General features: G+C 35.5%; 1 protein-coding gene and 1 long non-coding RNA gene across 2 annotated transcripts in view; one reads left to right on the top strand and one right to left on the bottom strand.

The window, feature by feature from the left end:
• Sntg1 (syntrophin gamma 1) overlaps positions 1-14,126 on the bottom strand; it is a 774,750-nt gene that overhangs the window by 25,195 nt on the left and 735,429 nt on the right. The gene's annotated exons all lie outside the window — the stretch shown is intronic.
• Positions 1-14,126, top strand: part of LOC150058697 (uncharacterized) — a 66,488-nt gene that overhangs the window by 22,861 nt on the left and 29,501 nt on the right. Inside the window, exon 4 of the long non-coding RNA XR_016536647.1 lies at positions 4,299-4,375. This is a non-coding gene — a long non-coding RNA (uncharacterized LOC150058697). The remainder of the gene's footprint in view (positions 1-4,298; positions 4,376-14,126) is intronic.

The following is a 14,126-nucleotide window of genomic DNA, read 5'->3' as shown; positions in this document are numbered from 1 at the left end:
GAGAGAAAGAAAGAGAGAGGAGAGAGAGAGAGAATATCACTTTCAGGTGTTGAAATTGAACTTCAAGACATGCTGAGCTAGACAAAAGGAAAAGCAAGTTTAAGGCATGCTGAAGAAAGAGTGCAAAAAGATCTATTGACAGAACAAAATCTTTCCAGTAACTCCTTACTTAAGAGTCCAACAGTATTAATGTATTGTAATATTTCTAGCTAAAGTGTTCTGCTATCTTGTTTAAAAGACTCTTTAGAATCAAACCTCTAAGATGGTAAACAGACCATTTGTTCCTTTTTACACTTTACTGTAAAGGTGATATATGGGGATTACAGTCACATAAGTAAATGTAATGAATACATTTCTTTTCTCCTGCTTCCCCTCCTGTGACTCCACTGTCCCCCAGGTTGTAAAGTTTATTTCCAACAGTGTCAAGTATCACTTTCTGTGATTTTTTCTTCCCATCTCCAAATCAGATAAATTTATATAGAAGACAAAGGGTACAGAAATCAAATCAGTGGCAACACATAATAAACCAAAGGAGAAAAAAGAAAGAAAGAAAGAATTACAAGCAATACACCAGACAAAAAAATGCTTGCTACTTTTTTTCAGAGTTCATTTTGATAAGCATCATTAGCATAGTTATTAAGGTATTGTGATTATTAAAAATATCCTAGACATATTCTAGTCATTACAAATGAGGGAAGCCATACAGTTTATGTTTCTTTGGGTCTGGCTTGCTTCACTAAATCCAATTTTTTTCCAAGTCTTTCCAATTCCTTCTGACCATGGCAATGTCATTCTTTCTGAGGAAGCATAGAATGCCATTGTGTATATATAGCACATTTTCTTATTCATTCATGTGCTGAGAGATAACCACCACAAAAGAATGGCATCACTACATTCGTAAGGACATGGAAAAACTTGGAGAAATTCAGATGCCAAGCACAAAGAAATATAGGTTCCATGGTTTCCCTCATTTGTATTGATTAATATATGGTTAGGATTTTCCTAGCAGAGGATCACAATAGCTCAACAGCTATACACATATAGGTTGATGCTAAGTGATAGGAACTTCAGGATATGGAAACGAGGTTTTTCTTCATGGTTGCTGGTTTTAACGTACTATATTATTTCTTTCTTTATTTTTTCATTTTTCCCCTTGTCACCACATCTGATTTAGGTACCTGGTGTATTGAATTATGGAAGGGAAGAAACAAAATGATGAGACAAAGGACAAAGGGTGAACCAATGCAACTTTACAAGTTGGGGGGAGGGAAAGAAAGTTGGAGAAAAATGAGGGAGGGATAAAAATGTTTGAAAGGAACTGTATTCACTACTTTAAGTATGTAACTGTAACCCCTCTGTACATCACCCTGACAATAAAATTAAATAAAAAATCTGAAGAGTAGAGAAATTCATATTCATTACATTGGTAGAGAAATAAATGCATCACATTCTAGTTTGTCTTCAAGTCACCATGGCCCAGTGTCATAGTGAGTGAACTATCATTGATTATCATTAGCTACACTTACCATTAATTCAGTTCTCTCCAGTTTTAATCTAATGCTTTTGATAGTATAGGATTACTTTCCATTTACTATGCAGGCATTCAGTTCCTTGTCAGACTGTCCTGACAATTTTCACAAATATGTTCAGGTAATGTTGCAGAATCGCTTCTATTAGAATTTAATTCAATGTTTTTTTCATGACTACTTGAGCTAAAGATTTTGTTGAACTAAATAGGACACCACAAATTTTGTCAATCTTATTTAAGACATGTTGTGTTGGATATGGTGTATATTAAGCCTGGCTAGGTAATCTTAACATGATTTGAATTTCACACCATTTTGTCATAAGAATAGGTGAATAAAAGTATTATATATTAGTAAGTAAAATATATGTATTGCATACATAACATATATAGTATTTAGATTACATATGTTACACTAATACTCTAGCTTGGCTATTGTAAATATTATTGTAATCAATATAGGTGTTCAGGGGCCATTTTTGTATTCTGAGTAATATTCCTTTGGATATATGTCTCAAATGGAATCTCTGGATTATAGGCTAATTATATTTTTAGATTCCTTCTTTTTCTCCTTTCCTTCCTTCCTTCTTTCCTTCCTTCCCTCCCTCCTTTCTCCTCCCTTCCTTTCTTCTTATCTTCCTTCCTCCTCCTCTTTCTTTCTTTCCTTTTCCCTCCCTCCTTCCTTCCTTCCTTCCTTCCTTCCTTCCCTTTTTTTTGCCAGTCCTTATGGTTTGTGGTCAAGGTCTAGATTCTGTTCCTAATTCTCTTTGTATTCAAAGCTAGCGCTCCATCACTTGAGCTACTGCACCTTGCCTAGCTTCGACTAGTTTATTGAAGATTAGAGTCTCACATATTTTCTGGCCTGGGCGATCGTCAGATCTTAGTATCCTAAATAGCTAGGATTATAGATATGGGCTACCTCCACCTGCCCCATTTTTAGTTTTATAAGGAAACGTCATAATTATTTTCACAGTTATTGCACTAATATGTACAAGGAACAAGAACAGTAGTTCTTCTGGCATCCTTGCCCATATTATGGCTGTTTCTATTCGTGATGGTGGAAATTCTGCAAGAAATGGCACAAAATCTCAATGTAATTTCAATGTGCATTTCCTTTATTACCAGGTATATTGTCATTTTTCCATGGTCTTATTGTTGTCTTCTTCCAGAATTGCCTGTTCCATTCACTCCCCATTTATTAATTGATATATTGATTCTTTGAGGGTTTCTTTAACTTCTATTAATCTTTGTCAGATATATTGTTGAATCTCTTAATGCTAGTGACTATTCTCTTTAATTTTTCCATTTGATATAATTTCACGTGCCTCTCATTGCTAAGAATTCCTGAGTTACTGGAGATCTGCTGAGAAGTTACTGATCATGTCATGATGTTTCATTGTTCCATCTATTCTCTCCTTATAATAGTTTCAACATTCCATGTCTTTTCTTAAGATCTGTGATCCATTATGAGTTGACATTAGTATAGAGTGGAAGATAGGGATTACCTTTCCATCTTCTTCATTTCAGTCCAGTTTACCTAGCATCTTTTGTTGAAGGGACTAACCTTTTTCCAAAAAAAATTTTTGATTTCATCAAATATTAAATGTCTGTAGCTATATGGAATTACTCTTAGGTCTTCTGTTTCATTAGTCATGTTGTCTGTTTTTATTGTATCATGCTATTTCTGTTACTATGTCTGCAGTTTGAAAGCTAGTATCACAGTACCTCTATCATTGATCTATTTTAGTTTTTTTAGTCACAATAGTTTTGGATATTTGGGGCCAAATAAATGTTGTTTCCAAAATAAGTTTTCTGTTTCCAAATAAATTTTCATATTAATTTTTCAATATCTGTGAGGAATAATATCTTTGATAGAGATTGCATTACATTTGTTTCTAGATCTGTGACAAAAGACAACCTTGATGAAGGTTGAATATGTAATTATTTTAATAGTATTGTCACTTTTTTTTTCCAGTCCTGGGCTTGAGCTCAGGGCCTGAGCACTGTCCTTGGACTTTTCTCAAGGATAGAGCTCTACCACTTGAGCCTCAGCACCATTTCTGGCTTTTTTTTCTTTGTATGTGGTACTGAGGAATCGAATCCGGGTCTTCATGCATGCTAGGCAAGCACTCTACCACTAGGCCAAACTCCCAGCCCCAATATAGTCACTTCTATGATATTAATTCTGCCAATCTTCAGAAATGGGAGTTCTTTCTATCTTTTGGTGTTTTCAGTTTCCTTAGTTAAGATTTTATAGATGTACTATAGATATCTTTCACATTGTTGGTTAAATTTATCCATCTCAAACTTTTAATTAACTTATTCCATTGTGCACTAGTATAAAATGTGCATATACAAAGCCTAGGTGTTTTTGGCTTTTTGTGGGGGAGAGGTTGTTTTATTACTTTTAGGAATACTTAGAATAATCTAGGATAGAAATAGGTAGAGAAACTTTGTTTAAAATCACCCCTAATAAATAAAACACTTTTTCAGAAAAGATTTAGGTTTACAGCAATCTGATATAGAAAGCTACTTAGATTCCCTTTATTCTGTCTATTCCTACAGTTGCATAGCCTTATCGTTTCCTCACTAGAGTGGTGTACTCAGAGTTGATAAACCTATATTTTTACATTGGAATTCAGTCTTCCTGTAATACACACTATATGTTTCATGCAATTTATAATAACATTGACCTACTATAGTAGTACCAAACAGAGTAAGATTCACGGAAATTCCTCTATACTCCACTGATTCATTTCTCATTCTTCCACAGACCCTGCCAATCTTATCAGTTTCTACTACTGCATTTTTCAGAATATTTTGAAGTTGGAATCAGTATGTTTCTTTCTGGTCAGTATCTTTTACTCATAAGATGAATCTAAGTTCCTTTACATCATTCTGTGTCAACATAGCTTTTGCTCTGTAGTGATTATGTTCCATTTTTTGAATATACCTCAACTTTTCCATTCATTTTCCTACTCAAAGAGATCTGTGTTGTTTCTAAGAATTAGAAATTATTATAAAATTGCTCTAAACATCCATGTCCATGTTACTGGGACAACAGATATTCAAGGCATCAATGTTACTCATATGAATAAGGGATTCTGTTGGAGTCTTGAAATTCAGCCCCTAGGTAGAAAGTTATTGTTCTTGAGGTTTATATGAGCATTGCACAATTCTTAGATATCCTACATTTTGGTAACTATTAATAATAAAATATTGACATTTTCTTTTATTTTTCATATATTACATGACTAATTATTAGAAATGGAATTTAAGGATCAGTTTATATTAAAATTTTAAGACTAAAAGCATATTTTAATTGTAAACTTTAAATTTTATGCTTCTCCTAGCAATATTATCCAAAATCATTTCAAAATACCTTATTGCTCAAATACTTATTTTGTGAGCTAGCCATTGTGTTCCTTGGTATTTACCCAAGGAGGCTGAATAAAGATTATTTTTAAAGCAATTTTATGCAAAATTCTGAGGCTTGAAAGAAACTAAGATCACTTTTAATAGACAAACTGGAAGCTAATATAAGAAGCTGGAGATAGTTACTGTGGAACATGAACCACTGGCTGTAAGTGGGATATCAAAAGATGGCTAAAATAATAAATGCATATAAAAATTTCCAGAAATATTCTTCAGCTATGAAGGAGTGCAGAGATCTAGGAAAAGGTGAGAGTCAGACAAAACAAACAATAAATATTATCTCTGAAAGAAATTCATTAAAGCCCATGCAAAGTAACCTGAGCCAAAATGATTATCAATGAAAGCTATAAAATTTTTAATTCAAAAGAATTCTTTGGCAATGTTTCTCTTACCTTTATTATGGTGCTGAGGGTTAAACAACGGGTTTCATGCTTGTTATGATGGTACACTACTACTTGAGTCATGCCTATAATCCCTGTTTGCAATGGTTATATTTTGGGATAGATTCTCACTTTATGACTAGAATGTAATCATTCTTTTCGACTTGCTGTAGTACCCAGGTATTGTCCTTTCCTTCCAGGCACTTGCCATTCTATTCAGCTATTGTTTAGGTACAATCTTGAAAATTTCTTTTTTTTTATTGTAATTAGTAAAAGGGTTACATGATATTTGCCAGATAGAAGGTGCATTAATTCACATACATTGATACCCTTTCACATGTCTTGGTACCCGTTTCCCTCCCCCCCCACACCCCCCACCCGAATTTCTTTTTACTCAGATTGCCCTCAAATAGTAACATTCCAATCTCTGCCTCCAAAGTATCTAGGATTACAGTCTTAAGCCATCACTCTGTCTATGAACACTGCTTCTTATGCCAACATTTTTTTTGAGAAGCAAATGGATTTATTTCAGGATGACCATATAACACATTTATAAATGATACTTTCTTAATTCATGTCATGGACAAAGGATTCTAGAAAACCATAACAAAAAAAAGTTGTACCTAACAATGAAAAGAGTTTAAGTCCTTAGAATCCATGAGAAGATTATTTAATTTGAAATCTTTCATAGAGGTTACATTTTCTCACATCTTAGGCTATGACATTTCAAAATGGTAGTGACTATAGAATTTCTAAAACAAGATTGTTTCTATCTTTCATTAAGAAGAGTATGTCTTATGCCAACATTTTATTCTTAACATACCAATATCCAAACATGTGCCAAAAGAATATGTGTGATGCAAAAATGAGTATATATCACTATTTTATATAGCATGAACTCTGTAAAGTTCTAGGTGGATACAATTTCTAATTTCTAGTAGCTGTCTGTGAAGGGGGCCCCACTCTGATAGTGTTGAACAAGCACTATGATGATCTTGGAGGGGATGACTCTGTGTTTATTTAATAGATTGTAATGTTATTAGAATCAAGTGCAAGTGATATAAAAGATGAATATCATTACATCTTACCTAAAACTAGTTCCAGTAAAAGAGGAAAGGAGCCACAATAGTACTAACAGCTCTATAAAAACAATAAATATATCAAGTATGTGGCTGTAGACATTCCTTAACATTCTAAAACATCATGTTGTATATGATAAACGTAATTGTACTTGTTAATTGCAAATAATCAAAAGCTGTTGAGACTACAGTAGTAATTCAACTACAAAACACATACCAAACATTGCTGGAAAAATGAGTTTATATATTACCATATTGAAACTCAGAAATTGTATCTCAATTGTTCTGTGGAAGCAGAGTTTATGTACCCTGGATACTAGTATTGTAAAGTTTCCCATATGGAATAAAATTGGGAAGATTATAGAGCTCAGAATCTTTCTTCCAGGTGCCAGTGGGTCAAGGCTTTAATCCAAGTGACTCAAAATCTTGGGACAGAGCAAGTATGGGTATGAAAACCCATGAACTCCATCTCTATTCAACTGTTAAAAAGCAGGGCAGGAGCCATGTCTCAAGTAATAGAACACCAATCAAGCAAGCAGACTGGTTAAGAATGACCACATGATCATACAATTCAAACTCTGACTCTGGTTATCTATCTATTTATCTATCTATCCATCCATCTATCCTCTTATCTACCTATCTACATACTGATTTATCTATCTTTCTATCATCTATCATATATCAGTCATATATGTATTTCCCTCCTCATCTATTTTTGTGCTGTCCTCATTCCATAGGTGACCCTAATTCTACTAAAAGAAATCTAAGATATGTTCCCAATTATAATTCATGCTTTCCAGGAAATATAATGTATTTGGGAGTAGTGTATTGAAATAAAATAAATACTGATTGTAGAGCCATTAGTCCTGAAGTGTAATCCAGATTTTACATTCTTTTTAACAGCCACCTGACTTTGTGCAAGATTCTTAATTTACTGAAACTCTATTGTTTGCTATTGTAAATTAGAAGTAATAATATTCCACTGTTCTATTTTAAAGGTTACTGGGAAAATGGATGAGATAATAATGTTCATGAAATTGGTTTGTAAATTGCAAAGATTTTTCTCTCTATTACTTCAAACTAATTTAGTAGAAGGTTTCCAATAGAACAAGAAGAGGATAGTCATTTTTAGTGAGAGATAATGACAGGACCAAGTTGTGTAAAAAAACCTGATGCTTCTGAGGACAAAGGAGCAAAGCTGGGAACTTTTAAAAGGTAAATATTACTTACTTCATAAGGCCATGATGAATTTTTCATATTTCTCTAGGCAAAATCTTCATATTTGGTTGTCAAGCTAGAATGTTTATTATAGCTCAGATGTAAATGTTTACAACTTCCACTAATTGATGTGTACAATGATTTTTCAGTATTATTGATGGTATATTCTTGGGTTCCTAATTCTCAGTTACATCATGTGTGCAAAACATATTTTTCTCTTCTACCTTTCCCTTTCTTTTGTCTTTTATTTTTCTTTAATATATAAAGATTTCAATATTTCATATTTCTTATGTCACAGAAAAGAGAGTAGAGCGCATGGAATATAAACAGGTAGTAATTGATCTGTGAGTACTAGTCCTTCGTAAGCAATATGCATAGGGCATGCCAAAGGCCTCATGACTGTAATTCTATCTATTCATGAGGTTAGTATTTGAAAGACAATTGAGATAAAAAAACACATCATGTTACCCTCACCAACCAATAAAAACTAAGTGTTTTGATATATGCTTGTCATCACAGATGTGTGGAAGTCTTTACAAATAGATGAATTTTCTTGTGGTTTGTGCATGCATGCTAGGGCATAAAATGAGATCCTTCATTCAAAAAAGAAGTAAAGGAAAAAGAGCTAAAGAGTAGTACAACGTGCTGTGCTCAGGTGCTATGAAAGAGAGAAAGAGAGAGAGTTTTACCTCCTTTAATATATCTAAAAATCTTCTGTTTAATTTTTAAAGTTTTAGAAAAGAATATTTTTAGTATAACTAGACAAATAAGAGAGAACCAAAAAGAAGAGATAAACACTTCCTGTTCCTCATAAAGGATATGAGAATAAAAGGCTCAAAAACCCTTTAAATAGCAAGGTTCTTTTTGTGCTCCTAATGTTTACCATAGCTATTCTTGGTGTGTAACGTGGCCACCTCCACAGGCTATGAAAATGTGTTTTTCCTTCATGCTTCCAAAGTTTTACAGTAAAATAAGATATAAGTGTGCCATATACTGCATCACATTTTTCCCTTCCAGTATCCTGTGGTATCTGATTAATAAAGTTTTCTTTACGGTTCCCACTGTTACAAAATTGAGTACTTGGTAGTATCATAGACTGTGCCCTGAGCTTAGGATACTTCTACCAGGTAGTGCCAGAGCAACCAGTTCCCAGCTGCTGCAAACATTTGTTGCTGATGTTTCCCACCTCTGTGCCTTATACAGTGTGTGTGTGAGTGTGTGTGTGTGTGTGTGTGTGTGTGTGTGTGTGTGTGTGTGTGTGACAGGAAACATAGGAAACATTCTTGGAAAGCTTAAATCCTGGATGATATAACAATTGAATCTCAGCCATTCTGTATTGTTTCTCTTGCTGCTGCTAAAATAACTGTGTGGGACCTTATATCCTTGGATATCCTCAACTTTAAAGCATATCACCTGAGATGTCAGTTTGTCCCGCTTCTTTAGTCTGACTCATTCCTCTCCGTACAGGTGTATTTCCTAGAGTATCATCCAGCAAACTCATTTCACTTCCTTTTCCACACCACTCCACAAAATTGAATTAAAACCAATTCCACTGTACTGCAACACGAAAGTGAACAAGCACTCTTAGCCACATGGTATTTACTATCCGACTGAGACTACAAATTGTTATCACTGGTGAAGTGGACAATTCTTTAGTCATATTAATTACAGTATGCCAGACCATGGCATTGGAGGCACCCATTCTCTTAAAACAAAAAGAAAATGACACGTGCCATTTATATTGAGCCCTTAAAAGAGAGTCATGATATAATCCTCCCCGGTTCAGGAGTTAAGCAATGGTATCAACAGAAAATCTTACACCAGGTCTCAGACACTCACTGGAGTGGTGAAGGGCTCTCACTGTCTTTAGTTTTAGTTGTTGTTATATGTGTTGATCTTAGGGCTTGACTTCAGTGTAGGTACTGTCCCTGAGCTTTTTGTGCTCAGGCTATCACTCTATCACTTGACTTTCATTTCTACTGCAAGCCTAAGAGTTTCCTACCTGGGCTGGCTTCACACTGTGATACTCAGGTCTCAGCCTACAGAGTAGCTAGACTTACAAGTGTGAGTCCCCAGTTATAGGTGGCCACTGTATGTTTTAAGGATGACAGGTCCATTATAATAAGAATTCCAGGATGTGGTCATATATGACCATATTGAAGCCATAACCAAGCTGCTCAAACTGCTTGGCAACACCCCCATCTCGTCAACACTCCACAGATCTACTATATGGGAGGAAATCTTTTATGGCTACCTCAAGTAGGACAAAAAGGAAAAGGCCTTGTTAGTAGATGGGCAGCCTCAGCATGTTACTGAAAGCTAAACACGGACTGAAGCTGTATAAAAAAAAATCACTGTATTAGATGGTGTTTCTAACAGACAGCATGGTGAAGAAAATTCACCTCAGTGTTCCAGGTGTGCTTAAGTATACTTTGTGCAAAAAGAAATGACCTGAGAGAAGAATAAAAATGGGCCCATAAACAGAAGTGTTTAGCTGCTAGGGATCTGCCAAAGAGCAATACTAGCAGCTAAGGATGAGGGAGTTCAAGGAAAAGACAATGAACATACCCATTTATATTTTAGTAGTTATTTATCAGCATGCTGTGTATTTAACACAAACATGAACCCAACCACAAGAGAACGTCTCAGCATCATCAACACCATCTATGGTAGTTCAGGATGGACCCAATAGTCTCTAAACAAACGAATCAGACATTTAGTGGTGGTATGATGTCTTGCATAGTCTTTATTCACCTTGGAGTAGTATCAATTGATTTAGATAGGAATAGACCAATTCTATATATGTGTTTATGTTCTCTGTCCATTCGACTTAAATAACTTACTTTTTAAAAATCTCATCATAATTCTGATCATATCAATGGATTCATTAAGAGGCGGCATACTACCATAGTTGTTCTCCCAGTTTACACAAGTCAGAAATATTGCTCAAGAGGGAGTAGCTTATTTTCCTCTTACATTGTAGCTAATATGTCATCTGAGTCTACTGTAAGAAAAAGACACTACTCCCTGTATTTAGCATATGCCCTAAATTTCTGCCCTAAATTTCTGGCAAAGTTATGTTCCCTTAGTGGGTAGAAAATTGTATCAGAGACTGAAGATATGGCTTTAGAATTGGTTACTGCCACCATCACTACCAGTTACACATAAATGGGTAGGGCATCCTGTACCCTCCACTCAGAACTACATTGAATATCTCTGTATGATTTGTGGCCATTCTAGGCCATTTGTACCACAAATCAACATGCAGGAAATTAGTCATGCCATCTGTCAAGGGCTATGAACGCCACCAAGAGGCGGAGATAAAGAATCACTTTTTTTTTTTTTTGCCAGTCCTGGGCTTGGGCTCAGGGCCTGAACACTCTCCTTGGACTTTCTCAAGGCTAGCGTTCTACCACTTGAGCCACAGCACCACTTCCGGCTTTTTGCTATGTATGTGGTACCGAGGAATCGAACCCGGGTCTTCGTGCATGTTAGGCAAGCACTCTACCACTAGGCCAAACTCCCAGCCCAAGAATCACTTTTATTTGGCCTTGAGTAACTACTATGTGTCCCTTTATATGGCCATTGCCAGACTGAATAGTAAAAGGAAAAATAAAAATAATGAGTAAAGGTTGAGCTTTGGGCTGGCAGTGTTGCATAGTGGTAAAATGCTTGCCTAGCAACCATGACGAATTGAGTTGTATTCCTCGGTGTCACATACATAGAAAAAAGCTGGAAGTGGTGCTGTGGATCAAGTGGTAGAGCTCTAGCCTTGAGAAAGCCAAAGGACAGTGTTCAGGCCCTGAGTTCAAGCCCCAGAACTGGAAAAAAAAAGATTCGGTTTTGGGGATGGAGTCAGTTTAGCTCGGTTTTCCAGATGTTCTGATACTCAGAGGTAAGACTCACAGTGGGAGTGATATATAACGGTGAACAGAGAAGAGGTGATGCTGTCCGTTATTGCCTCGTATCCATCAGAGCAGTAGAAATGACCACCATCCCACAAAGCCTTCTCTCGTTTCCTATAATGCAAAACCAGCTACAATCCTGAGGTCCTCACAGGTAAGAAACAGGGGGCTGAATGAGGCTGGAGTGGGTTGCATAGGAAATTTTGGCTCTCCACTTAAATCTTCTCAAGATTTGCTTCCTAGATGATAGAAGTATCATTTGGTAATGGTTTTCTCCAAGAACACTTCCTAAGGGAATTCAGTGTAAGATTGGTTGAATGTTTTATAGTTATTTAAAATAGATAAATTGGAGGTAAATTTTCATCTTACTAATGAAACATTGTCGTTTTCAGCATCTCTTTCACTCCATCATTTCTCCATCTCAGCATTCACTCTGGAAACAACATTCAAGCTTTTGTCTCAAATTCTATCCATTCTAGTTCCCAAATATCTTGTGACTCTCAGTCATCATTTCATAATAGATAACCGATTCAGGTTACATCCAAATTTCCTCTTGATTATTTCAAGTAATGTACAATTGAATTTCTTCACCTCTACTTTAGATGTTTATACCTCTCCCTCTCTCTCTGTCTCTGTCTCTGTCTCTTTATCTCTCTCTTTCACACCCCCCCCACACCCTTCTTCTTTCTCTTGCTAAAGTAATAATATTATTTTAAATCTCAGATCACATTTTGCTTATGTAATGACTTTCTGTGGTAATATCTGATTAGACTGAACTCCTTAAAAGATGTTCAGTCTCCAAGCTACTTTCCGGAGTGGTTATGCAAGTTTATACTCCCACCAACAGTGTAGTAGCATTCCTTTCTGGCCACATCACTGCCAGCATCTATTGCTATTAGATTTATGGATAAAGGCCATTCTAACTGTGTTGTTTCAATTTGCATTTCTTTTATACTCAGAAATGTCAAGCATTACTATTGGCCTTTCTTATTTCCTCTTGAGATGTCTTTATTTAAGTCTTTAGTTTACCTTTTATTTATTTATTTATTTTTAATTTTATTTTTTATTGTAATTAATAAAAGGGTTAAATGATATTTGCCAGATAGAAGGTGCATTAATATATATACATTGATACCCTTTCACATGTCTTGGTACCCGTTACCCTCTCCCCCATCCACCCCCCCTTGGTTTTCCCCCCTTCCCTATCAAATTTCAAATAACCAAATACAAATAAATTCAATATATCAGATAACAAAGTGAGATACTGTAACAATGTGAGATACCCAAGGGACAGCAAAGGAGATGAGAGATAACATAGTACATTAAGGACAACAATCATTCATTATATGGCTTTTGTTTCAATATTCTGGAGGTCCTTTCAATTAGCTTCATACTATATGGCCTTATGTATCAAGATTTTGCTCTATTGCAGATCTCTGCTAGTAGAGCCCAAGGTTTCTATTGATTATGACAAATGAGGGAAACCATTGAGCCTATGTTCCTTTGAGTCTGGCTTACTTCACTTAATATGATCTTTTCTAAGTCTTTCCATTTCCTAAAAAATGGGTCGATGTCATTTTTTCTGACAGCAGCATAGAATTCCATTGTGTACAAATACCACATCTTGTTGATCCACTCATCAACTGAGGGACATCTAGGTTGGTTCCATATCCTTGCTATGGTGAATAGTGCTGCAATGAACATTGTTGTGCTAGTGGATTTAGTATGCCGTTGTTTCTGGATGGTGGAATTGCTGGGTCATAGGGGAGTTCTATGTTTAGCTTTTTGAGGCTCTGCCATACTGCTTTCCATAGTGGTTGAAGGAATTTGCACTCCCACCAACAGTGTAGTAGTGATCCCTCGTGGCCACATCCCTTCCAGCATCTGTTGTTATTAGTTTTCCTGATCCTGGCCATTCTAACTGGAGTGAGGTGGAATCTTAAAGCTGTTTTGATTTGCATTTCTTTTATGACCAGAGATGTTGAGCATTTCTTCATGTGTCTATAGGCCATGATTGTTTCTTTGAGGATTTAAGACTATTATCCAGCAATCCCACTCCTAGTTATTTATCCAAATGTTCATTAACAAAAACATACTAAAGCTACTGGCATACCATGTTCATTGCAGTATTTTTTACCAGAGTAATGTATAGAACCAACCCAGAGGCCCCTCAGTTAGATGAATGCATCAAGAAAATGTAGTAGTTACACAAAAGGAATTCTATGCTTCCATCAAAAAGAATGACATTGCCTCTTTCATAAGAAAATAGAAACATCTGGAAAAAATCATATTAAGTAAAGTAATCCAGATGCAAAAAACATAGGCTGTATTATTTTCCTCATTTGTAATAATTAATATATGTCTAGGATTGACCTACCAGAGGTAGCTCAAAAGCTATGTGAATATGCCCATATAGTATGAGGCTAAGTGAAATGAACTCCAGGATGTGGAAACAAGTAGTTTATCTTTGTGATTATTGTTCTTAATGTACTGTATGAAGTTATTTCTTTTTCTCTCTCTTTTTAAATTTTTGTTTTTGCTTTTTTCTGCTGTTGCTATATCTTCCTTTGCTACCTGGTGTATC

The sequence above is a fragment of the Megascapheus bottae genome, chromosome 9 (genome assembly GCF_031878675.1).
Source record: "Megascapheus bottae isolate mThoBot1 chromosome 9, mThoBot2.hap1, whole genome shotgun sequence".
Lineage (NCBI taxonomy): Eukaryota > Metazoa > Chordata > Mammalia > Rodentia > Geomyidae > Megascapheus > Megascapheus bottae.
The sequence above is the reverse complement of the archived record's forward strand: the minus strand, read 5'-3'. Positions and strand labels throughout refer to the sequence as shown.